This window comes from Podarcis gaigeae, assembly GCF_964106915.1.
Source record: "Podarcis gaigeae genome assembly, chromosome: 5".
Lineage (NCBI taxonomy): Eukaryota > Metazoa > Chordata > Lepidosauria > Squamata > Lacertidae > Podarcis > Podarcis gaigeae.
Window position 1 is genome coordinate 60,722,984 of NC_139681.1, and position 23,448 is coordinate 60,746,431.

The 23,448-nt window shown below is 41.4% G+C and overlaps 1 long non-coding RNA gene across 2 annotated transcripts in view; it reads right to left on the bottom strand.

Annotated features, from left to right (window-relative positions):
* LOC310845900 overlaps positions 1 to 23,448 on the bottom strand; it is a 222,528-nt gene that overhangs the window by 73,199 nt on the left and 125,881 nt on the right. For both annotated transcript variants that reach the window (XR_014565037.1, XR_014565038.1), the window contains one exon: positions 5,999 to 6,075. This is a non-coding gene — a long non-coding RNA (uncharacterized lncRNA). The remainder of the gene's footprint in view (positions 1 to 5,998; positions 6,076 to 23,448) is intronic.

Genomic DNA, 23,448 nt, shown 5'->3' on the forward strand with positions numbered 1-23,448 from the left:
ACATGAGTTTTAAAAATGTTTGAATTACAGTTTTAAGTGAAGAAAGAAGCACATTGAGAGATCTCAGAATAAGCATGTACACAGGTAAAAGTTGGTGCTTTCATCGCTTTCGGTGGGAAAAAACCAGTCTGTTAACCACAGCCTGGATAAATAAAAATAAGCATAGTCTCAAAGTTTCCACATTAATGCTGCAAGAGATGGTGTTTTAAATGCTGCTAAATTGTTTTAAGTCTAACACTAAATTGGTTACTTTAAATGTTCTGCTCACACACATAAGTAATAGGAGGAATAAATTGTAACATAAATCCTATCCTACCTACAAAATCTATCCAACACCAACAGTGTGAGAAGCAATGAGAGAAGAAAATCAGTAAATTTATTTTGCTCAACTGTATCTATCCATATCTGGAGAATACGGGATAGAGGTCTATGATGTATCTCCAATACAAGCAACATAATATAGAAGCTTTATTTATACCAGAGAACATTAGGAATATATATATATCACATATTAACACATTCCCACTGTAGTAATTAATCTTAATTGTTCCTGAATATTTAGGTTTAACTTTCAACAAGTCTATGCACCCTCTGTTTTCTGTTATCTTATTATATTTCACTACACTTTCAATAAACCTATCTGTGAGTGGAAATGAAAATCCAATTAAAATTCTTTGCCCAAACTAGAGTTACATTTGCACCGTATGTCCAAAGCTTAGTCATTGCATAATATGCAATTAAGCTGCAAGAATATAGCCAAGATAACAGTATATCTGTCTTGTGAAATATGTTGGGAAAGCAATGGCAGTATACCAGATTGTACAACTTCCTGGACAAGAATAAGAGATGGATGGTATTTAACAGTTCCAAGTATGCCTGGGAATATATTTTTTTCCTAGGAAATAATCAGCTGGGGAAAAAAGAAGAAAGGGCAAAGGAAACTTGGGTGATTACAAAATAATTGATGTGTTGCAGCTGCACCAAGCAGGAAATGCAATTCTAGGGTATAAGAGGTGCAGGTCTTCCAGCAGACAGATGGAAATTAATAGACAAGGTACTGTCAAGACATCACTAGAAATTGTGAATCCAGTTTCTGTCATTCTCAGTAGAAGCGCCTGGATGAATGTAGCCTCTTCCTTGCCCCATAGTCCTATCATTTCAGTCCAACACAACCATACAACTTTCATCTAGCATATAAAATAATTCATATTTCACACTGAAGTCAGTGTGAGGGATATATGTAATAAGGTGCGTGTGAGAGAATTTTTTCATTGCCCATAAAACAAAATGGCAATGTCATGACAATTGTGTGGTGACCAGGTGGCAAAGTTCACATCTCAAAACGTCAATAGTCCATAATTGGCCCCAGTGTGGTTCCACAGCAGGTCAGTCAGAGGTCAATTTCAGTCATGTGAAAGCACAATAACCTGACTGAAATTGCTTTACTAGAAATATGATTGGAAGGACACCTTATAAAACTTCTTGGCTGTTCATGAAGTTCATAAAACCTGCAGATAGCACGCTTCCTCCTAAATATGTCTGGAATGTTTGGCAGCTTGTGCCTTCTAACAAGCACATACAGAAACTGTTTCAGACTCATAATTTTAGGGCAGTATAAGACTATTATATAGGTGTCGCTAGAGATAGGGAGAAATGCATTTGGTTTGAATTTTAATGGGATCCTATGTCATTTGTATTTTCTGAACCAACATGCAAAGCAAGACACAGTTATCCTTCAAAGGTTGCACTTCCGCTAATTTTGCTGTACAGAGCTGCAATTCAAAAATATCTACCAAAAAAGCATTATGTTAGGGAAAGTGCACACACAAAAAATCATATCTTAGTGAAAATAACATTAGAATGCACATTACAGAAAATTCCATACTTGCATGTATATTTTTGTACAAACTCACAGATTGATGCAAAAATATGGTGAACTGAATTTAAGGCTGGAGAAATGTGAGAAACTGAGATGGAAAGATTTGTCCTTCCCCAGGAAAAACTGTGCACTGAGTAAGTTTCATGATTCTTCAATACACTCATGATAGTTTGGCTGATGTAAATATAAAACATTGTGAAGTTCTGAATACAAAATGTATACGTTCGTAGCTCTTAGGGTTCAAGTGAAAGCTAGTTGTCATAGCATAGGCTGAGACTTTCCTAAATGTGGGAAGATGCACACATGCCCATATTTCCTAACTTGCTCAGGTCTTTCCTGCCTCCTCATCTTCTTAATGTCTCATGTCGACCTCTCACTCTGCAAACTGTTCAAACTGTCCCTTGCAATTAGGGGTTTTCACATTGCACTCCAGTATAGTTGAAGGCTCTCCACTTTCAGTGCCGTGGAGTTTGAACACAGGAAGTGCAAGGCACTCGTGCTTTCTGTCCCTCCTTCAGCATTTCTCAATGTCTACAGCCACTCATAGATATGAAAATTCATAAGACTGATCAAGGAAGAGATGACTTGGTTTACATCTCCACCAGATGCGAGGCAGCAAGGCTTTTGTGGCACATGAAATGTTGAGCCCTTCAGGACTCTTGACATCTCCAGTCTGCAAGGGGCTCTGAATCAAAACTGTAAACAGCAATCTAATGTAAATCATAGCTGAGAAAACTAATCTTGACTTGGCCCTAATGTTGCATTTTACAGCGGAAAGGAAGTCAGAGCGACCAAATGTTTGCCTAATATAAGTTCACTGTCAGTGCACACTGTAACCCAGAAGAGCCTTTATTGAAGAAACCATCAGTATGATGGTACATGAGCTGCAATAACCATCTGGCACACTAAATTCAATCAACACCTCATGCAGGTCAAGAAGTGGAAAGCTGCAGATCAGTGTAATTCATAAAACAATGAAGAAAACAGCAGCATGCATTGGCAATTCTCCAGCCTGACATCCTGCCAGAGAAAAGTAAATTGCCGCCAAGTAACTGGATAATAATCCTAGGTTTACATGTGGCTATAGAAAGTTGAGCCCACTATAAGTGACTATGTAAAATCCTGGAAATTCATACAAATGGAACATGCTGATCCAAAAACTAATAGTAGCAGTAGACTGTCAAGTATGCCAGGTGTTGGTTGTCTTAACCGCTGCTTTCAAAGACAAGATTTTCTCATTTACAAAACAAAATGGAGGAAACCATAGAGAAGCTACATCATTATAGAGCAAATATTCAATGAACCAACTATTGGGTAAACAGTGAGTCCTAAATAGTAATAGGCAAGATGTATTGTATCAAGATGAAGTTAAGTTTTCAGGGGGGGCTAAAGACTTTGGAGAAATTGAAAAATGAGGAGTAATGCTATAGCAGCTTTCTCCGAACCTGATGCCTTTCAAAAGCAGTCCCAGCTGCCTGGAATTGATGGGAGTTGCGATCTAAAAACATCTGCAGGGCATCAGGTTGGGGGCAGCTGCCTTACAGTGCCTTATTGCATATTGCATAGCCAATATGTTGCTAGGTTTATGCACACAATATGCACAAATCATTTGCCTGAATTCACATTCTACTTAACAACCTGGCAACATGTATCAGTCTATATATATAGACCAGACAATATACAAAATTTGCACAAAAATGCTCATTGCATGCACTAATGTCAATATTGAATAGGAAAATTAATGTACATGAATGCACACAAATGTGTAGGTGGCACGGTAAGCAACATGCAGTAAATAAGATGTTTGCATTGATGTCATGTATAGAGACATTCCACCCACTATCCACTCCAGAAATAAACTTTGAGAACCATAGGGGCCAACTCCTAGAGGCCAAGGTCCCTTCGCCCGCCCCCAATAAAATATTTGAGGGGGCCAGCCCCCCCATTGGCACCCCTGTTGAGAACCAAAGTTACTGCATATCCTACAATGATCAAAATAATCTAGTCTCCAAATAAGGTTCAGAGCAGATACCTAATGTCAGCAAATGGCACCCAACACAAAACTCTTCCCACTGTTTCTCGCCACCCACCCACCCAGAATATTACCACGGGGGGTGTGTGTGTGTGTAGCAGAGCTCATCTCAGATGCTGTTGTAGAGCCTTCACTGAATGCTGTCATAATCATGGACACCATCTGAGGAAACTGAGTGCAATAAAAAACATAAACTGCACATACAGTTTTATCAGCCCACAGAGTATGTTCACAAAGTTAGCTGAAGGTGTGTAGGATGGGGCAGAACCTGCCCGCTGCCCCACATGTACACACATTCACACTCACCCTGTATTTCTTGGAAAGAAAGGGCTGAGAATTATCTCCATGTAAGAAAAAAATAATCTCGTATGAACTGTCTCTTGAGAGTCAAACTGGAATCCACATAAGCAATCTGCCACAAGAAAAATAATGAGTTCTGTTTACTGGAGCGGAGACATCCCTTGATTTGTACCTTCTCAATTTCCCAAAACAATGCATTTCAGTGAAATAGATACATATACAGCAGAAACAATAGTCTTGCTTGATAAACTACCACTGCTGCCACTATATGCAAGTTCAAACAAAGATATTTACATGGAAATGAGTGGAGGCTCTTTCAAGCAGCATGTTCCCAGTAACTCCAATCACAGCCCACTGAACCCAAAACATTTGTTTCCCAAAAATAAATGCATTTTAAAATTCCAACTGATACACTGAGTTGCACATACTGCGATCCTTCACTAAACTAGGAGTAGCTGCTACTTATGAGATGACCTCACTTCCCGAGAAGAGAATTAAGGTTATTTGAGCATCCGTGTACATTCCTTATATCAGACTGGAATGAGTTTATGCTGCCATGGGAAGCAGGCAATGGTCATCAGTACTGTATATTACTTCTTGTGAGTCTATATCGCATTTGTAGGGAGCAACATCTGCTGTCCACAAGACTGTATGAATCCAGAGAATGGCACCTTTGCAACATTTTTGGGAGGGCTGGTGCTGAAGAGGCACAGCAAACACTTGCCTCACTCTGGCAGTGCGGGTAAAATCCTTATTTTTTAAATTTATTTTGCAGGCGGGGGTGTCTTTTACGTTCTTCTTTCCCCTCTCCAGCTGACAAGACTTTGTTGCCCCTTCAGGCAGTAGCAGAGTCACAGGGAGCAGCCATTGGCTTTCTCCAGTCCTATATAATGCCCTGACAGAGATGACACAATGTCATTCCCAAGTCATTGTGAAAAAGAAAAGAAAGAGATGGCAGTTCCCAGTGGCTGCCCTTTCCTGAAAGTCTCTGAATTTCTTGAGGCACTTTAAAAGGCCTAGCATGAGTCTGAAGCATGAGTCTACTTTTGGCCTAGCATGAGTCTGAAGGCACATAATGCTGTCATGTTGTTAAAGCTAAGCATAGGTGCCAACTGCTAGGGGCCGAGGGGGCATTGCTTTCCCAATAAAATATCTGAGAGGGCAGCCCCCCCCAGTTGATGGGTATTGCTATTCAAATGGTGTGTGTGCACCATGTCATGTGATCACTTATGGGGGTGGGGCTTACCTCCCCCCAATACTTTATTCAAGTTGACATCCCTGAAGCTAAGTCTCAACATAGAAGAGTGATTGAAAAGCAGGAGTGTATGAGCAAGTGAGTGAGAGTGAACGTTTACCTTCTTAACTACCTTGGTAAAACAAATTATAGATAAATGTGTGGCTCTGATAACTAGGGACGGAGGAGAAATTCTATTCAATTTACATATAAAGGTGAACCTACCTAATTGCCCCTTTCTGAAATAATATGAGAACCAAAACACACCCCTCCTTTAAAATGCACACTTCCTTGAATTTTGCAACAATAAACAGTACCAAAATACACATACCAGGGTAAAACGTGCAATAAAATGCATATATATGTGAAAATAACATTAAAAAATTCACTAGATTAGGCTAAATTACTTTGCAAAAATGAAGGTATTAGGCAAAAGGGCATTCAGTTTTGTGTATATTAGGATACGTTCATAGTAACATGCTGGTGATTTTTTTTATGAAATTAAATTTTTTGAATTGCAAACTGATGTGGAAATGTAGAAAACTGAACTTACATGAGGAACTGAAAGAAATCTAAAACAGCAGTTTCATTCATCCTTCCCAATGGCATAAAGGTGGCATAAGTTGCATTCTGCAGAAGGAAGGGAGAAGACAGGTAGCAGTGAGGCACAGAGCTGGATCACAGGTCTCTTACAACATCATGTCTCAGCAATCGCAATTTTCAGTATCTAGTGACATCCCCCCCCCCAATATTCTACTAGAATGGCTATATGCATATTATATGTATAGTAGCTCTAAAGTGATCAAGGAATGGCCATGTTGACTACTACCCCTAGCACAATTAATACTTTCTTTGCCAACTGTTGGTTCAAAAAATGTATATTGTTGCAGGCCACCCCAATCTTTGAGCAGCGCAAGATTCCAGGGGTTCTAGGTGCTTAGCCAGGGTTCGGTTTCCTCAGAATGATGGACAGCGGAGACTGTGGCATCTTTATGATATATGTTTTATTTGCACATATATACCAGCTGAGCCTGTGAAGAAGGGGCTCACAGCGTCAACACCCCAAGAAGGTCTTGCTTCTCCCATGGCTGCAGCCTTGGATCCCAGCAGAAATCAAGCCTGGCTCTGTCTCTCACTATCACCTAGGAGAGGTGATTATATGGTGGACATATTGGTGTGGAGGCCAGTTGTGGCTCTAAAAAGAAATTATCTGCCAAGCAGGAGGCGAAACCAAGATCCTGAATATTGCGCCTTACAATAAGGAAACACAGCTATCCTTTTCGGAACAAAAATGTATGAGGAATGAGGTGTCATTTAACAAAGCCCTAAGTAATCCTGTGCTACACTGGAAACAGTAATGTCATGCAAGGCCCTTCTCATTCTGTGAAGCTGTGGATTACCTTGTTTGCCCTCCCATCAACATTTATTCTGAGAAGCAGTTTAGCACAGCTGGAAGGATTGCAAAAGGCAGCAGTATGTTCCTGTGTTTTTGTTTAACCACATGAACCCCTCACAGATACCAAAAGTTGCACTAAATGCACCCTTAGAAAATTGAAAGCCGGTTTCTAACAAAGATGCATGGACAAGTAGCGCATATGGAGGAGAAAGGGGGAGAAACGGTTTTTCCAAAGGAAATGAACTTTATGAACTTTTAAAGAATAAAATGCAATGCCGCACACTATTCACATCATGCCTGTACACATAGCATTTATTATCTTTGGGAATTACTTAGATGGGGTAATTTATATTCCCTGTCTTAAAAAAAAAAGTATAGTACAAAAGGGCAAGAAAGGAATTTGGCTTCCTTTATAACAACAAAATAGCAAACCTTTAAACTGTATGGGCTGCTCCTGCCTTCTAACAACACAGATAAAAATTAAGTTATTTTCATGCCTTATAATAAAATAACTATGCGTTCTTTCTTGGTTTGTCCATGTTTAAAGCAAAGAAACCTTGTTGTCTTCTGCAAATGGATCACCTATGTGCTGCTTCATCTGCACTTCCCTCTGCATCCTCCTAAGTCTGCCCTGCTTGACATTTTGTGCTTCATTCAAGGCTCAAAGTGCTGCATGTGCCCTCAAAATCCCCTCAAAAATCGAGAGTTCTTTGCACTGTGTTCATTGGGGCAACACAACTGAGGACTCTGGCAAACAGGCACATGTGTTGTTGTTGTTTCTTCTGCTTGTTGGATCTGCTCCACAACCACCAGCTCTGGCTGTGGCTCCATTCTGATCTACTCATTATTATAAATGGCGTCAGAGAAAGATGCCTTGCGATGGATGATGTGATGCACCACATGGAAAAACAGGGTCTTCCTACCCATGTCATGTTTCCAAGATGCCCTTGGGGGCATGCATGTAAATGCAAAGATGCCTTGAAAGATTGCTTATTTTTATGCAAAAGAATTTATATACTGCTTACCAGTACAAAAAAGAACTCTAAGCAGTTTACAAGATCAAATCATAGCATAGGAGAGCTTTCATTTGATTTTATAATGATGGATTCAGAGCTTGGCTGTTAGATTCCAAATGTGACGGGGTTAAGTCAGCCATTACTAGCAATGCCTGCAAATTGTCTTGAAGCTCGTGTGAAAGGCAATTCATAAACTAACAAAATAAAATAAATAAGTTTGATTTTATCACAGTAATGTGGAAAAGCAAGCATTTGCCAGTAACCATGGTATTTTATATAATTTTAGCACGGAGATAATTTGCACTGAGCCTTTATTTTAAGGTATCCTTCCCAGAGACTTTGCATTTGTGATACAGCTGAGCAAGAGACATCAGCTCTCCTAATCCCAGCAATAATTCCTGCTGCTAATGAAAACATTTGAAATGACATATTAACCTGCTGGTTTGGAGTAGAAGGTATGGATGTGCTTTGTAAGTTTCTGCTGCGGTTCACATTGTCTTTAAAAAGGAGGAAAAAATCTGTCTGGGGTTGAAAAATATAAGCTCCAGTGGTGCCTTCTCAATGCTTTCATGTTGCTGCACCAGTGGCGAACATTATACATCACAGCTTCTCCATGTATTCATTGCCATAACTTTCAGAGTGGGATTAGGATGATTAGCACACGGTTACTGCTAAGCTGCTGCATATCAGGATGATTGGACAAGCTGAGCACAATCACAGCATGACATTTTATCCGTAGAGTTCTGCACGCTCTCACAGGTAGAAACAGATGGCAATGTTTTTGTGCTATCAGACAAAGTATTAACTATGTGAGCAGAGGGCTTAAGGATATGTTTAAAAATAACTTCATCATGTCAACATGTAGGTACGGTCCTGAATTTCTACAGCAGCCGGCTGTTAGGCTGAAGTTAACACAGAGAAACAGGATCCCCACTCCCACCCGGATCTGTTCAGTACTCTTAACTCCTAAAGCAAAGAGAGCATAGGTCTTGGCAAGTCTTTTGGCCCCAGCTGCATCTTTTTCTACCCCACACCTGATATGATATATATGATGTCAAGCCTAGGGCAGGTGGGTGTGGCTTGGCCAAAGGGGCCAGAGGTTCCCCACCTGTGGTTTAGGAAAAAGAGATGGAGGGTTGCAATTATTTTTATATTGAAAATATAGATCCAGGTTTATATTTTAGTTCAAAGCTGTTTACATTTGTATTGAAGTCATGATTAAAGGTAAAGGTAAAGGGACCCCTGACGATTAGGTCCAGTCACGGACAACTCTGGGGTTGCGGTGCTCATCTCGCTTTATTGGCCGAGGGAGCCGGCTTACAGCTTCTGGGTCATGTGGCCAGCATGACTAAGCCGCTTCTGGCGAACCAGAGCAGTGCATGAAAATGCCATCTACCTTCCTGCTGGAGTGGTATCTATTTATCTACTTGCACTTCATGCTTTCGAACTGCTAGGTTGGCAGGAGCAGGGACCAAGCAATGGGCGCTCACCCCGTCATGGGGATTTGAACCGCCAACCTTCTGATCGGCAAGCCCTAGGCTCTGCGGTTTAACCCACAGCACTACCCATGTCCCTAAGCCATGATTACCCTTACGCAAATTCTATGACCTGCAAATTCAGCTTCACAATTCAAAGTCCTAGAATATCAATCCAGGATTATATAATTGCTCATTCTATTCCCCCACCCCATTCTTATATCTCCCAAGCAGACCTGAGTTCATGCTAGTTCTTCACCTCTTTTCACAGCAGATGAGGATGAAATCAGGTGCCATGCAATGCCCCATCTGCTGCGAAGTTCACGTCCATCACAATGTACCACCTCTGTGCAAAAATGATAATACAAATCGAGACAAATCTGACATTTAAAAATGACAAAATTCAGACACTGCTGGTAGAACTCTCAGGACACTCTGCCTGATCTGAAACCATTATTCTTCAGCAATGGAACTTCAGTGAGAGATTCCAGCATGAGTGCTGCCGAAAATTATTAGGCAGGTTTAATCTACTTGTTTAGATCTCAAATGAGAGCAGGACATCTCCCCCACTACAGGTGTTAAATAAGCAGAGCAGCAGAAATTGTCCCACCAGCAGTTGCAACTGTTGTGCTCTTACCTTGTATAGATTTTGAGCTTAGCACAGAAATGTTGTTGACTTTTTGCATTCATGGTCATTAGGCCCCACTCATGTTTTCTTCTTCCATTTACATATCTGCCAGCTGAGGCGACACTTCCTGTATCTGAAGATGACAGCACTAGTCCACAAAACCTTATGCCACAATACATTTGGGAGGAAAGATGGTGGAGAGAGTGGCTGTGAAGCAAACTGCAAGCATTCCTGGAAGACACTGATTATCTAGATCCAGGTCAGCCTGGGTTTAGGTCTGATTTTGGCACTGAATCTGCCATGGTCACCCTGGTGGATGTCTTGAATTGGGAGAGGGACACAGGGTGTGTAACCCTGCTATTATTACTTGGTCACTCAGCAGCTGTTGATACCATAAGCCCATGGTCCAGTCCTGGATCAAATGAGAAGGATATTTGAGGAACTGTACTACAGTGATTCTGTTCCTATCTGTGTCATTGAGTTCAGAGAGTAACACTGGGGGAGTTCTCATCAAACCCCCACCACAAAGGGAGAGGCAGAAGCAAGCAAGTAGGCAGCAGAAACCCCTGTGTGCATCCAGGAAGGTGAACCCCCTGATAATATATTGCCCAAGCTCCACCATCCAAAAACTGGAATCTGCAATGTTTGCAATCACCAGGACAAGCCAATCAGTCTTCTATGTCCTGCACTAATAAAAGTGTCCCAGTTAAAAATGAAAGTTAAGTGCAATAATTGTGTGCACATGCCTTAAAGCAGGCTTCCTCAATCTCGGCTCTCCAGATGTTTTGAGACTACAATTCCCATCATCCCTGACCACTGGTCCTGCTAGCTAGGGATCATAGGAGTTGTAGGCCAAAAACATCTTGAGGGCCGAGGTTGAGGAAGCCTGCCTTCAAGAGATCTTAGCAATGTGTACCAATGTGTACACAGAAAATCTCCACTAACTGTGTCATTCATTGTCCTGCAATATCAGCCAGTGAAACTTGGGGGAATGGAGACTAGCAGTTGTCCTCTTTGGACCTTTAACCATGGATGGATGGATGGAGATGACCCCTCTTTGCAATTCTACCTACCTGCTCACAGTGGATGGTACAGACAGGTGCAGAGAGCAAGGATGCCATGTTTACCTTGGCAAATTCTTTTTTTCCCTTGTTTTGTCTACTGAGCTGTACTCATCAGGAGTGCAGCTCTGTGCTCTGACTTTGACATTGTAAAACACATCTTTTTAAGCTACACATCTTTTAAAGTTAACATGAAAGCTGCACACGTAAAAAAAATTGAATCAGGAAAACTCGGATAACAGTAGAGCTTCATCTTAATATACTTTTATCCACTTTGTTAGGTCTTTGATAAAGACATTTTATTTGTGACATTGATTCTAAATGACCCTTTTTAGTTTGTTGCCTGTGGGTCATAATGACCTGCTCATTCCAGGGATATCAACATTAACATGCAGTTAATTCTGCTCTAAAGGGAGAGGCTGTTATCTTTTGAGAAGCAGAAAGCTCATAACTACCCAAATAAAAACCTTTCAAGCTTCATTATTCCACCAATTGATGCTTCATTATGGTAAATATGCTTAATGCTTTAATCCTTTAAGAAATATTGTTTTGGTGTGTGGGAAGAACCTACTGCATATTGATTGCATGACACATTTTCACAAGTCGCTCACACTGTGCATGACCATGCACATAAAGTATTGTACCACACACACACTTCTAGATTTAAAGATTTGTGCCTAGGATGTGAATTGATCCCAATCTTGCTCTCTCTTGCCAACAGACCATCTAGCCTAGCATCCTGTTCTCACAGTGACCAACTAGATGCTAGCCTACTGTGTAAGACTAGAGACATAGTGTTCATTACCTAGTGCATCGGTTCCCAACTGGTGGTCCGTGAACCCCTGGGGGTCTGCATAACCTGCCCAGGAAGTCCATGGCACCATTTACATAACAAAAACCATAGAGATATCAAAATTTTCAAATGTAGAGGGTCCATGGCATGGCTTTTGAAAAACAGGGGGTCTGCAGAACCTAACTAATTGGGAACCACCGACCTAGTAGATGAAAGTCAGTCCTCGTTAGCTCAAATGGGATTTGCCTAGCAAGACCACCACTCTCAAAAACTGTTTTCCCATGTGTGATAGATTTTATTAGCTAGATTGGATGTGGTTGCCACTGGTCATTGGCAGAGCATCCCCATGTTGGGAGAGGACAAGTTCAAGCTAACCCTTGCCACCTCACTACAACCATGGCAAAGCTTTTCTTTACATGTTAAGCCCTTTATGTTTATATTCCTCTCCCACTGTAGTCAGAATCATGTGGATCCTTGGCCAACTCCAGCATGCTCTGGCCATAGCTCCAGAATGCTCTGGTTTGGTCCCCACTGCTGTACGGGGGTGAGGGTTCCAGTGGTGTAAGTGTTTCCCCACCGAATGGATTTCCTCTCTCCCAGCAGAGCAGCTGTAAGATTGCTCTCTTACTGACAGGCGCGCATGCACACACACAATTATATGTGACACATGAAAAGTTTTTCTCCCTTTCTCATAACACTAGACTAGGCATAGGCAAACTCGGCCCTGTAGATGTTTTGGGACTACAACTCCCAGAATTCCTAGCTAACAGGACCAGTGGTCAGGGATGATGGGAGTTGTAGTCCCAAAACATCTGGAGGGCCGAGTTTGCCTATGCCTGCACTAGACCTCTTGGACATCCAATGAAGCTGAATGTTGGAAGAGAGAGGACAGTCAAAAGAAAGTACTTCTTCATATAGTGCAGAGTTAGAACTATGGGATTCGCTCCCAGAAGAGGTAAGAATGGCCACCAACATGGATGGGTTTAAAAGAAGATAAGACAAATTTGTCTTTTCATTTACATATATATATATAGAGAGAGAGAGAGAGAGAGAGAGAGAGAGATTGAAATGTTAAAACAATAGCAAAGCTGTTTTCAGCAATAAAACACAAACATTGCTCAGAATAATCTTACAACAACCAACCTGTGTTAGGTGTGTGTGCAGGAGCCAGGGCCTGTGACCAACAGAACTCTGCAGGACTGGGGCCTTTCTAAGTTTGTTCTGAAGAGTGCAACTGCACTGGGTCTTCTTCCTAAGCAAATAAATTCCACTTCACCAATTACCTACCAAAGTCTTCATTTGAAGTTCTTTTATTGAAGTGGGGAAAAATATGACCACTTTCAGAGCAGCAGTAGAACATACTGGAAGAATGAGATGCTGCACCTATGTTTTTTTTAATGTTGCCATTTTGAAATTTGTTTCCATTTATATATTATTTATTTGCATAGAGACCAACCTGTTTGTCATATTGAGATGGCAGAAGGGCACTGTTGGTGGGTGATGGCATATATCCTGCTGAAGCCTGCTGCTAAGCCCTCTTTCAATATTAATAGGTTATGTGAATTGGCCCAGAAACCAAGACAACCCTGAACAGGGTTGCTAGATGCAAAGCTAGAGAACTGACACATCATCTTCCAATGCAAGCAGGAGGAGGTAGTTGTGGTTCCTTCTGCCTTCTCCCTCCCCATTCCTGACCATCGTGTCTGCAATGTGAGGAGGCATGGCAGGACAGAACCAGAAAGGGCAATAGTCTAGAGAAGCCATGGTTGTCGTCTCCTAAGTTGCACCCAAAGATTTAATGGCATATGAATGTTCTTGAACTGTGAATCTGGCAACCCTATGGCTGATGCTCCATTATTTCATCTGACACTGTATTGAAGCACTCAAATTTTAATGAGAGGCTTTGCCTGACACACTCGTCACATTGAGTAGGCAATACCTCAGCCTTTGGACTGAGACAGCTCAGGTTCATTCCTCTGAACAACCTCAGTATATATCCTATTGAAGAGTGTGGAAAATGACACTCTTTTTGCTTCCTCCATAGCCATGTTACATTCTTTCAAGCACCGAAATCACTTTTCTTTGGATGAGTCTTAAGAAAATGTCACCTGTTTCAGATACAGGTATGAATAACATTAAAAAAATATATATGACACCATTTTGACTCACAGATATAAACTATTTTAAGTTTAGCCTGAACAAAATTTGCCTATATCTCTAATGGGTTGGATCCAGATGAGGTTAGTTGAATTTAGCCCCCACCCCTAATGGGACAAGTACCATTGATTTCAGTAAAAATGAAGCTCAACTAACTTAGTCTGGGTCCAGCCCAATATTTGCACTATTTTGAATCATAGATATGAACTTTGGATTGCCACCTTTTAATATATACACCAGTGCTAATATTATTTGCTTACTTCTGCCCAATTAATTATTTTTTGCACAGTATTAATTAACACAGGAGGAGCCAACACAGTGAGGGACGTGGGTGGCGCTGTGGGTTAAACCACAGAGCCTAGGACTTGCCAACCAGAAGGTCGGCAGTTTGAATTCCCACGATGGAGTGAGCTCCTGTTGCTCAGTCCCAACTCCTGCCAACCTAGGAGTTTGAAAGCACGTCAAAGTGCAAGTAGATAAATAGGTACCGCTCCGGCGGGAAGGTAAACTGCGTTTCCGTGCACTGCTCTGGTTCTCCAGAAGCGGCTCAGTCATGCTGACCACATGACCCGGAAGCTGTACGCCGGCTCCCTCGGCCAATAAAACAAGATGAGCGCCGCAACCCCAGAGTCGGCCACGACTGGACCTAATGGTCAGGGGTCCCTTTACCTTGGCCAACACAGTGTCCTCTAGAGGTTGCTGGAATGCAACTCCCATCATCCCTAACACTGGTCATGCTGATGGGAGTCAAACAATATTGGGAGAGCCACAGATTCCTCAGCTACATATTCATCATTTTTTAAGTGTGTGTGTGTGTGTGGACTCCTATGACACTATTTCAAATTCTCTTAAATTTGGAGAGTTCCTTTCAAAATCATTACATTTGTAGAACCCAGAGTTTGCATCAGATATTTAATACTGCTCCAAAGTGAGAGACAGAAAAGACGTTGGATATTTGCCTGGGGGGAAAAATAGAATGACATCGCACACCACCCCCAGCACCAGGTGCCAACTAAGAGAACCAAGTTTGTTTTTAATTTAAAGAGCCAGCTATTGAAGGATACAGCCGCTGATGAACAATGGATAAAAAACAAATCACCAGTTTCAGTATTCCCTACTAAACGTGACTCATGTCTCATGCACTTTTTAAGGATCCTATTTTGACAAACTCCTGATGTGACAAAGCAAAGGAGTCCTTTAAGCCTAACTAGAGATACGGGGCTACCATTTATTATGTTGCTGGTGTTGGTCAGTGCCTTTATAAAGTAAATATCTGGTGTAAGGGATGGGAGAATCTGTCAATTTCATTTCCTCCCAGTTTCTCATCTTTCCAATCCGATGTTCAGTTCTTCACATTTCCACATCAGTTTGTGAATGTTTTCACAAATGGCTCAGGACCACAATACCTCAAGGACCACCTCTCCCCATACGAACCAACCCTGACCCTGAAATAATCACCTGAAGCCCTTCTTTCTTTGCCTCCTCCATGAAAGGTCTGGAGGGTGGCAAAACAAGAATGAGCCTTTTCTGTGGTGACTCCCCATTTGTGGAATGCTTTCCCCAGGGAGGTTCCAGGCAAAAACATTTCTCTTCAACCAGGCATTCAGCTGATTAACATTCTATGGCTTTTTGGATGTATTTGGGGAGAGGGGGTTATTGGTTTATTTTTATTTTATTATGCATTTTATATTCTCGTTTTGGTTTTCTGTTGCCACCCTGGCATCTTTGAATGAAGAGTGGTATATAAATTAACAACAACAACAACAACAACATTTTCATAAAAAGTCATCATGAAAAATCACTTATGCAAATTTCTTCTAATATACACAATTGTGTTGATAATTTTGCTTAATATATATGTTTTTGCAAAGTCATTTTCTTACAATACATTTTTGTTCACTGATATTAACACATTTTATTTTACAAAAATTATATACCGCTTGACTATAAACAAACATTTAAGTGGTATATAAATGATTTGCCCTAATACGTGCATTTTTTTACTGAAGATATGTGTGAATTTTGAAGGATGGGTGTGTTTCTGTCCACGTATTGTTTTGGAAAGTATGAATCAGGTAGGAGTGTCTTTAAATGCAAACTGAATCAAATTTCTCCTCCATCCCTACTAATGATGATACAGCCGTATCCAGTACATGATATTGAAATATTGGTGGTTCGACTTTATGCATTGTTCTATATCCTTCCATAGCGGGCCTTTTGAATTTAGCACACACACAAGCACACACACAACCATTAAATGGTGCCTGGGAAGAGATTACATTATGCCTTTTCCTTTGCTCTGTAGCACCTGAAATGCTCCAGTGATTAAACAAATCCCCAAGGTAAACTGAGCAGAGGGGGCTTGATTTAACCTGAAACATCTTGATGAAGCCATCTTCATTCAAAGAAAATTAGAAGAAAGCACCATGGCTGTTTTATTATCAGAGGAAGAAATTTAAGCACAGGAGGGAATTTAGGCATACATATGAAAATCAATTGTATCTTTTTCTTATTCTCTCTCTCTTTTAATTATTTATTGCCTGAGTGCTGCTGACTCAAACACACCAAAGCAGATAATTATTAAAGTTAAAAGTAGTCAATAATATGATTAACACCAGCGGCTTGGATTCACCCATCAAACTGAAGAAGAGTCAGCACTGAAAGTGCCATTTTTCTTCATGCATCCCTAGTAGGCTGCCTGTATCCTGAAGCAGTCAATAACAATCAGGAAGCTGTCCTTTAAAATGAGGGCTATGAATAGTGTAAACCAGATAAATCACACCACTTAAGATGGTTCCCTTCAGTGCTTCCCTGGGGTCTAAGAGCCTGATCCTATAGATTTGCTTAGCTACTGCTGCTGACAAAAGGTTCAGCAGCATCCTGTGACAGGCCGGTGTGAAGCAGAGCCATCCATCTCTTTCAAAAATTAGAATGTAAACATGTAGGTGGATCAAAAGCCCACCCTGCTGATTGCACAGGCCCTGTCATGATCTGTAACGCAATGTATAGAGAAAACCACAGAGAACTTAAGCAGTAGACCATCCCCTGTGTTCCCCACCCCCTCTTCTTTGGGAAATTGTAAGGTAAGGAGGAAGAAAAGAGAAAGAGATTGGCAGGCCCAGCCAGAAAGCGCAGCAGCTAGAGCAACGCAGCAGCCTTTTAAAACATGATCTGAGTGCCACTCTCTGTGGTTTGCCTCAGAAGGTAGTTCCTAAGGATTCTATGCCGCTCTAGCCCCCATGCTGTGTACTGTTTCCTGTACTCACTGTGCCCTGGGGTGTGTGGGTGAGAGAGAAAGAGTGTGTGTTAGTTTAGTTCACTGCCAGTTAATGTGAAAGAATGAATGACAGAGAGGGTAGCTGACAGATGTTAGATCAGGGCTACCCAACATGGTGCCCTCTCCAGATGCAGTTGGACTACAGCTCCTGTCAATCACAGCTGGCATGGTCAATGTTCAGGGATGATGAGAGGTGGGTTTTTTTGTTCTTAATGTTTAATGTTTTATTATGTTTATGTGTGTTGGAAGCTGCCCACAGTGGCTGGGGCAACCCAGCCAGATGGGCAGGGTATATAAAAAATACAAAAAAACGAATTAAACAACATCTGGAATGCATCCTGTTGGCTACCCCTATGTTAGAAAACAGGACACATATTTCTGTGGATTGTGTGTGTGTGTGTGTGTGTGTGTGTGTGTGTCCCTCTCTCTGTGTGTATGTAAGAGAGAAAGGGAATGCATGGATAGATGCAGGATAAATGGATGTGGCACAGCCTTGTATATACGAGTTCACAAATGGGCACTTGTGCAAATGAAGGAGTAGTGTGCATGAGACAAAATAATGGATGGATAATGTACATAGCTGTCAAGTGTCCCTTATTTGAAGGTACAGTCCCTTATTCCAGCGCCATGTCCCGCTGCTGTCCCTTATTGATGGATGTCCCTTAAATGTCCCTTAAATTTCAAAGGAAGCAGCTCCTCTCCCTCCCTCCCTGCCAGCCAGGGAGGAGGGAGGTTCCAACTGTGTTGCTTGGCTGTGTTGCTCACCCAATAAGAAGTCTAAGAACGACTGGGGGGTGGAGCTTGCATGCCTTGTGCTGATCAAATCGGCTGTGTTCCCTGGGGACTTGCCTTTGCTCAGCGCTTCCCAGCAGAGAGGTGACGGTGGTTTTCCTTGAGGCTTCATTTGGCTGCTGGCTGGGCTTTCTGCCTTTGGCTCAGAGGGGCTCAGAAGTTGAACATACCTGTGCTGAGTGCTCGGATCGGAATCGGATGGATACGTCATCGAAGGCCCACTCACCCTTACCGGTGAAAAGGTCTGTCTGGAGCGGGGGCACATGGTGGGGGAAAAGGAAAGGAGATCTCGGGGTAGGGGGGAGGCCTTGTGTGTGTGGCTAGTTAATGCAAGCTGAAGGGGTTTTTGAATGCTGGACACCATTTTGTTGCACGTGCTGCTGCAAACTTTGCAGTGCAAAGCCAGGCCGGGGAGCCATCTTACGTTGAGGCTGCATAGGCCTTGCGGTGCATGTGATTCAGATTCTATTCAGTTGAACCTCTAGTTACAAAGTTGGTTGGACAGTGTTCTTGAAGCTACCAGCATGAGTTTGACCAGACTGCAGGACAACAGGAAGACTGGAGTGCCTGGAACAGGTGAGGCTGCAGGTCCCTTATTTTGGCTGCTGGTCCCTTATTTTCAAGGCTGCTGGTCCCTTATTTTCAAATCTGTAACTTGACAGCTATGATAATGTAGGGCTGAAGGAGTAGCAGAGAGAGAGAGAGAGAAGATAATAAAGCCTTTTGGAGCCAAGGTGTTGGGGAACACACTTGGTGGCAAAACTGAGCCCAACTCAGTCATCAAACCCCCTCCTTTGGTCCTGCATCCTCTTGCAGATTAATACTGCTTAAAATCACTCCTAGATCTTTTGTATTTTCTTCCAAAATGGAAGGTGGTAAGGCAAGATATAAAAATATATCAAAGGTCTTATTACTTCTATTCGTGTACTATACTGGAGTGTATGTGTGTAAAGGTTTCTTGAGGCTACTTTTTGCCACAGGCTTTTACAATTTTTTGATGTAAGGGCTGGGTTTTATGCCTGAATGGTTCTTATAAGGTACCACTTGAATTAAATTTACCTGGTTGTGAACAGCAGTGGCAGGAGCATTGAGCTAATCTGAATTAACCTATGCAGCCTGAATACACCTCAGCCTATAAATGTAAGATGACATTAATCATAAATTTCCACTGAGCTTGGATCAACTTTGTATAGTGCTGAATACTTTTTGGAACAAGATGGCAAGGGGGAGTTGAAAAGAATATGAATTTTTAAAGGCGGGAAAATCTGCTCCATAAGGACTAGTATAGAAGCATTTGAGTTTCTTGACATGTTTACCATTTCAATTGTTATGGAGCAATATTTTGGGAAGACTTCCTTCCTTTTGTGGAGGAGGATTCTCTCTCTATCAGTCCCCTGAAAACCTACAGCCAGGCCTTTTCCCCCCACCGGAACTCAGTTTCAGCACCCCTCAGGTGGGCGCCATTGCCGTTATAAGAGAACAAGAGAGGCGTTCATAGCGAATTCCGGCACCTCTTTTTCTAGAAAAATAGTACTCTTATTTTTGATGTGGTGTCCACATCAGCTGTGCCTTGCAAGATCAAGGAATCTGGAGCAGGGCCAGAGATGATGGCTGGAGCGTGCAGGGAGGAACATATGGGGAAAAGTGGTCCCTAAGGAACCCAGGTCCGAAACCTAACACCAAAACCTTGAAATGAGCCCAGAAACAAAATGGCAGACTGTGCATGTTGTGCAAAACCATGCCAGCAACTTGGTTTCAGCATGTTGTAATAATTGCAGTTTCTAAGCACTTTGCAAGGGCAGACTCAATGGAGAGCAAATTACAGAGGTCAAATATGGAGATGACTTGGGCATGAATGATTGTGGCAAGGTCCAGTTTTTCAGGAAAGGCAATAGTTGGTCTTTAATTAGTGGACTATCTAGGACTCATTCACCTGCATATATTCTAATATCACAAATGCCATCTACCTGCAAAAAATGCCTCTAAACCAGAAAAGAAATATACAGTGGTACCTTGGAACTCAAACATAATCCATTATGGAAGACCGTTCGACTTCCAAAACATTTCGAGTTCCAAGGCGTGGCTTCTGATTGGCCGACAGCTAGGTTTTTGCATAGCGGAAGCCATGTCAGACATTTGTGTTCTGAGAAACATTTGAAAATTGGAGTACTTACCTGCAGGTTTTCAGCATTCGGGAGCCAAAACGTTCAAGAATGGAGCCATTTGAGTTCCGAGGTACCACTGTATAAGCAGTAGCAAGTTTCTGCACCACTAAGCCATTTTGCCTACAGAAAATGCGGCTACTTTCTACCACTACACGGAGACATTGTGATTTTGTCCTTTTGAAGAATGTGGCTTAGCTTCTCTGGGAGAAGCTTGTTGCAAACAGAGTTTAGATGAGTCAGAAGTGAAAACTATGCAACATGACAATGCAGTGAGCAATGGGTGTGAAGATATCCCTACAGGGCACAAAGAGTTCAGTGGAGCAATTAAAAAGAGATGTACTCTCGCTAATGAGATTTTTCCAAAAATAGGAGCTTGATCACGTTTCTGGTACAAAGTGGAGAAGTTATTACGATTTGACATTTACTTGTAGGATGTGAGGTCACTGTTGAGATTAAGAGACAACGAAAGGAGTAGTATGAACAGAAAATGAGAAATCAAACAAAGGAAGTTCTTGGGTGAGAAAAAGAAAAGAAGCTGTATTTCTAAAGCTGCAGGTAAGAGATAATTGCTTGAAACTTCTGATGAACTAAATTTTTAAAACGGGAATTTAAGAACATAAGGCCCCTTGCTGGATCAAACAAGAGTCACATCTAGTAAGAGGATTTTGCTTCCCACAGCAGACAATCAGTTCACAAGTGTTGAAAGTGCAACAACAGGGATCATTCAGTGTGCAACTGAATAGGTTAATTCTGTTAATGTTAAAGTCAGATATCCAAGAGGTGGGTGGGTGGAGGTGTTGCTTAGCAACCAAGTAGAATTGCATGACATTTGCATAGGTAGCACATGCTTTGATTGGCTATGTAGTTCCGAGGGAGTTTTTTCTGAATGCTTAGTTGAATGTCTTCCTACTGTGTTTAAGGCCTGAAGAAAGAAAGACAATCTCCCTCTTCCTTTCTGCTCAAAGTGTGCCCTATTTGTTCAGTTTGCTCAGTAAATTGTTATCAGAATTCATTTTCTTTTTGGACACTGTTATTTAAGTGACTTTGCTTAAAAAAAAAAAAAGAGTGTAAGAAATGTCCTGCTCGATCATACCAAAAGACTGAAGAGATCTGAATTCAAATCCCTGCACTGCTGACTGCCCCAAGAAGCTCACTGGGTGGCCTTGGGCCAGGCACTATATCTCAGCCTCACCTACTTCACAGGGTTGTTGTGAAGAAAAAGCCCACCAGAAAGCTGCTGTTGTGGGATAACCAGCCTCATATAACCAACATTTTCTTTAAGACGACATCTGAAAGCAGCTCTGTTTAGGGAAGCTTTTAATATCTGAAGGACTATTGTATTTTAATCTTTTGTTGGAAGCCTCCCAGAGTGGCTGGAGAAACCCAGCCAGATGGGCGGCGTATAAATAAATTATATTATTATTATTATTATTATTATTATTATTATTAAGTCTAATTAATGTATGAAGGGGTAAATGTCAAGGAGTTAAGTGCCCTGCCAGGCAGTTCCACTCACCTTAGGAGGAAACTAATCAAGCCTATTGTTGTACCTCAGTCTACCTCAGAAGCTCAGCATGTAAACAGGTCAAAGCTGTTTGCTCCAAGCTGAGACCACATGACTCTAACAAGCCTTCATTGAGTTCCTATGCCAATAATTTAGGAACTTTCACCACAGTTACTAAGCCAAGTTTTACTGCCCATGTTTTCTGACTGATGTAGTAAAAAGCACATAAACCTGACCTTTGGAGAGTTTGTAAGTAAACCATTTTTAACTTACCAAATGTGTGGTCTTTTCTATGCTAGGGAAAATGGGGAACTTTAGAAGGAACACACACAGGCATATTTTAAAGGTATAATAGTCTACATTTCCACACTTGACTTTGATGCATATTTTTGATTTTAAATCTCTGCTGGGGTTCTCTCAACAAAGAATACTTGCCCCAAACCTACATTGTAGCATCCAGGGAATTCTCCATCTATACCTAATTTGTTTACCCCAGTTCTGAGAAAGGAGAACAACATCCAAACGTGAGAATAGATGAATGGCATTCAGGCATCACTTGGCTCAACATACAATATCAAGGCCAGCATTCCGACCTCACCTGGAAACTGATATATACATGTGTTCAAACATTCATACAGAAGTGAGATATATGACCTCAGTGTTTATATTCAAGCAGCCAGTGGTTAGGCACTAACATTTATTTCTTCAAGCGTTTCACAGAGACAGAGTCTTCAAGCTTGACTTATATGTTTCAAAGTGTTTTATACTCACAGGTACAATGTTCACATCTTGATTTATACCTCCAGGAGTGCTTTATGCTCAGTGGTAGACTGCTCCAGAACTGATTTATAGTAAGGTTGAATGAACCAGTCCAGTAAAATGTGATTTAGTCTGAGCCTTAAGCCAAAATAAAACTAAACCTTTTTCTGGGATTCAGAAAAGTTCAGCTAGATTCTAGACTTCATTCATGCTCTCAAGTCCTGGCCAGGGACCATGGCTAAAAACCAGGATGAAAAGCTGTTAATCCACCCAGCAGTGCCTTAATTTGTTTAAAAGGAGGATGGAATGAATATTTTAAACTATATAGATCAGCTGTGAATTCAGCTCAATACTAATTTGTCAACTTGAATTTGATATTAGCATTCCATTTGCACATGAAGTTGGCAAAGTGTCTTGAATTATTTTTGGTTTAGAACACATAGCTCAGTATTCAGTACCCATGTTCAATATCCATAAATATTCATTAATGTACTAATCTTGCAAAATGTTATTGGTCCGTCGCTGTCACATGCTGCAGACTATGTTGTTTAACATGAATAAATGTTAACGCATCCACAGACTCAGCTCAAACTAGCTTTTACAAAGCCCCTTGGAGTTGAACTTAAAATTTTACTTCCTGGAGAATCAAACAAATAAAACCTCATGAAATAATGTAATCACATTTGAAGCTTTGTTATCTGAGATCCATCTTACTCTGCATTTTATAGATTCGCAGCAGAGCTTTTTTCTGTTTTAAAAAAATCATGCTCTCAGTGAAGATTTAACCCCAGCTGGCTAGGCAACTTACAGATAAGTAACAAATGAGACAGTGGCTGCCTCATCAAGCAGACACAAGCACCAAATCAGACAGAAGTTGAACTGGGCACCCAGATGAAGCAGAAGCATATATAGAAGAATGAGATAGCACAAAACTAAACCCCAGAGCAGTTCCAGTCATTTAACAGGACTGCTTTTGATTC